Source organism: Dendropsophus ebraccatus, chromosome 4 (genome assembly GCF_027789765.1).
Source record: "Dendropsophus ebraccatus isolate aDenEbr1 chromosome 4, aDenEbr1.pat, whole genome shotgun sequence".
Classification (NCBI taxonomy): Eukaryota; Metazoa; Chordata; class Amphibia; order Anura; family Hylidae; genus Dendropsophus; species Dendropsophus ebraccatus.
This window is the reverse complement of record NC_091457.1, coordinates 126,403,064-126,407,152: the sequence shown is the minus strand read 5'-3', so window position 1 is coordinate 126,407,152 and position 4,089 is coordinate 126,403,064. Positions and strand designations below refer to the sequence as shown.

The 4,089-nt window shown below is 38.8% G+C and overlaps 1 long non-coding RNA gene across 1 annotated transcript; it reads right to left on the bottom strand.

Moving 5' to 3' along the window:
* Window positions 1–2,306: 2,306 nt before the first annotated feature.
* Window positions 2,307–3,821, bottom strand: LOC138789921 (uncharacterized). The gene is made up of 3 exons (XR_011362814.1): window positions 3,726–3,821; window positions 3,467–3,551; window positions 2,307–2,390 (listed from the first exon to the last, which is right to left on the bottom strand). It is a non-coding gene; the product is annotated as an uncharacterized lncRNA (long non-coding RNA).
* Window positions 3,822–4,089: the final 268 nt, after the last annotated feature.

Genomic DNA, 4,089 nt, shown 5'->3' with positions numbered 1-4,089 from the left:
GAACAGGAAACTGTGTCTCCTCTGAGGGGTCTTCCCTAAGATAGGGGCAGAGGATGCATGTGCACACCACCGCTTCTCCACTGTTTCAGATGTGACAACAGTTGGATTTGAGTTTTAAGGCTTCATGGTGAACACTTTAATCCTTCTTTCGTTCTTGACACACTGTCCCATCTTCTGGTGTAATGATCCAGGGAGCCATGACATATGTTGGTCACCTCTAGAAGTAATACAAGGGACACTAACAGCTCAGTTATATGTACAGGACAACCTGTGCCTGAATCTGCTGTCTCTAATGGCAGTGCTTCCTACTGGAATGCTCACCCAGACACAGCAAGGGTTTCCTAGGACTGTCTCCACTAGATTGCAACACTCCCTTAAATGCCTAATCGCTAGATCTATCTCCAATGAAGCAGTTATGAGACCAGCTGGTACACCAGCTTCAGCCACCTTTGTGATGTTCAGGATCTACAGTCTAAGCTTCAATATCTGTGGGCAAATGTGATGCAGGATGTTATAAAGAACCTATATAACTCTATGTCCAACCATATCTTGTCCAGGCTAGAGACGTACCAAAAGGGTACTCAAACCTACTATCAAATGTTTCATCCAGTTCAGACTTCTTGGTGAATTTATTATTATTATTATTATTATTATTATTATTATTATTATTATTATTATTATTATTATCTTTTTTCCCCAATAAGTGTATTTAAATAAAATAGATAAGATAGCCCCCTTTGCCTGCTTTTCTAAATACATATTGAAGACATGAAAACTAGGAAGGAATAGATAGATAGATAGATAGATAGATAGATAGATAGATAGATAGATAGATAGATAGATAGATAGATATAGAATGAATGTAGCTAGAGCAGCACAACTGATTTGGGAGGGTGCCAGCAGGTGGTCTTGACCAAGACTTCCAAGTATATAAAAAATGATCGCCCACAGCACTCCAGGTAGGTTGAAAATTCAAAAGTGTTTTATTCCATGATAGTGCAGCACAGCAAACAAGTCAAAAAGTGCGACGTTTCGACGACCTACCGTCGTCTTTTTCAAGCATGACTAACAGAAAACAACAGACCTCTTTATACATGTGTGGTGATTAGTGTAGGGACGTGATTGGTGCTCAGGTTTGAATTAATTAGAGTTTGACAAGCAAACACAATGTGAATATATTCTGAGTGTGTGATACAAAAAAGGTGAAAATAGTGTTAAATAAAAAAATAAGCTTCAGTCAGACGGCGGATAACACAATCATATAGATATGAACATATATAAAAAAACATTTTTCTTTATAGCATCACACTGTGATCCGGCTCACCACTCTGGCTGTTTTGGAATCAGGAACCTCAGGCAGACATACGCAGGTGCACTAAAGTGGAATGCTTTGTCAGTGCATCTACTGCGTGAAGTAACAATTCCTTAGGCGCTGTTCACATACTGGTGTGGTCTCCGGTACTCGGAATAATTCTGTTGTGCGGATCCTTCACCTCGGGTCACAGTTGTCTGGCCCGGTACCGCTGTCTCCTATATCCTTTCTCAGATTCCACAGATTCAAAAAAGTCACCAGTTTTTTTTTTTTTTTTTTGTGATTCCATATGTGTGTCTGGTAGCGTATGTTCCGATACTTAAGGAGCCCTAATATGGATTTCGCATCACCCCGAAGTATTCGGTACCGCGTCATCCTGGGTTCCTATGGCCCCTCCAGGCCTTTTCTCAGACTAACGCTCCAAAAAAGAACACACCCGGTAAATCGCTTAGTGTGAACACACGCAGATAAAACAAATGTGAAACAAATAAAAGAAAAAATTGCCTGGGTTCCAATGTGTCTTTACAGGTGGTGAGTGTTTCCTTACCATTAAGTGTTAAAATGCTTGATATTAAGATGAGTAGTGACTTTACTCCCTCTGATGTACCAGCTAGTATTGTTACATTTTGTGACCTACTGAAACATGATATCAAGCTGTTGCAATCTAATACTGAATGTGGTGAAGTTATATATCCAAACATGAGAACAACTGATGTAGAAGCCATCAAATCCCTTGTCCAGAACCACGATGTGATTATTAAACCTGCCGATAAGGGAGGGGCCATCGTGGTGATGGACAAGGAATATTATCTTAAGGAGGCATACAGACAATTACAGGATACAAATGTATATGTTGAAATGCTGGGGGATCCCAGATTTAAAATTGCCAATTCTATTGAGAAGATACTACAGGAAGGTTTACACCTAGACATCATTGATGAAAAAACAGTTCAATTTCTCACAGTTACGCACCCAAAATTACCTTGTCTGTACTTCCTGCCCAAGATCCATAAAAGTTTGGAGTCTCCGCCGGGGAGACCGATTGTGTCCGGCCGGGACTCCATACTTAGTCACATTTCTATATATTTGGATAGAATATTAAGACCATTAGTTGATGGATCTAGATCACATTTAAAGGATACAACACATTTTCTCAAAACCATAAAAGATTTATACATCCCTGAGGGTTCATTACTGGTAACATTTGATGTTGCCAGTCTGTACACCTCAATTAGACTTGACATGGGCTTAGCAGCCACACTTGATATGCTAATGCATTTGACACTTAAACCTAAGGAAAGGGACTTTATAATGAGACTGTTGGAATTGAATCTGACCAACAATTATTTTTGTTTTGACAAAAAAATCTTTCTTCAGAAAAGGGGCGTGGCAATGGGGGCTAATGTAGCCCCCACTTTTGCAAACATTGTTATGTCACACTTAGAGGAGAATAAAGTCTATGGAACCAACCATTTTCAGCATGTACTGACTTGGAAACGTTTCATAGACGATATTTTCGTTATCTGGACCGGAGGACATGCGGCTTTGGAAGCCTTTGTAAAATATCTTAATGAAATTGATGAAACCATCAAATTTACACATTCCTATGATGACATCAAAATGAATTTTCTGGATGTAGAAGTGACAGTTGAGGGTAACAGGTTAGTCCCCAATATATTTGTAAAACCCACGGACTGCAACAACGTATTGTTGTACAACAGCTGTCATCCTAAAAAAATGGTGAGATCCCTCCCTAAAAGTCAAATGATAAGGGCTAGAAGGATCATAGAAAAAAATGATGAGCTTGATGTGACACTTGAACACATGAGTAAACAATTCACCAACAGGGGTTATCCTGTTGGTCTATTGAATGAATGTAAAGAACAGGTAAAGCAGCTAAATAGAGAGAAATTGCTTAGAGGTGAAGGTAAGAGGGATGCAACAACACGCATTCCATTCATATCTACATACACACATCTCTCACCTAAAATCGGACAAATGATCAACAAATACTGGCCCATAGTTAAACGTAACTTTCCAAATATTCCAGAATTCCAAACCCCCCCCTTATTTTCATATAGAAGAGGATACAATCTGAGGGATAAAATAGTTAAAACTGAGATACGTGACAACAAACAAGATACTCAAACTTACCTTACATCGCGGAAACTCGGATCCTATCCATGTTTGGGATGTGTGAATTGTAAGTATATGTCCAAAGGTACCTCCTTCATACACCCTGCAACCAAAAAAGAATACAAGATTAAACACTATCTTACTTGTAATTCAGATTATGTTGTGTATGTCCTATGGTGTCCCTGTAATAAGATCTATATAGGGGAGACCACTTGGGACTTTAAAACACGTTTTAACCAGCATCGGTATAGTATCCGTAAGAAAAAAATGGACCTACCTGTTGCTAAACATTTCACAGAGATGAACCACAAGGAGAGTGACCTCAAATGCATGGTGATAGATAGAGTGTTTCCATCTCCACGAGGAGGTGATCGACAACTGGCATTGAAAAAAAGAGAACTACAATGGATCTTTAAAACAGAGGCATTAGGTATAAATGGTTTAAATGTTGAATATAAAACTACTAAACACCAACTGAGGTGATTGGATGTATTTCCTCTATCCCGCTATCTTTGACTGACAAACCCCACAGTAATGATTGTAAATATTGTAAACAATGGATCTTGAGTTACTATATTATTTAACAATTGATTTTTTTATCTTTTAGATCATACCAATAACACAGTGTGAAGACTCACCAC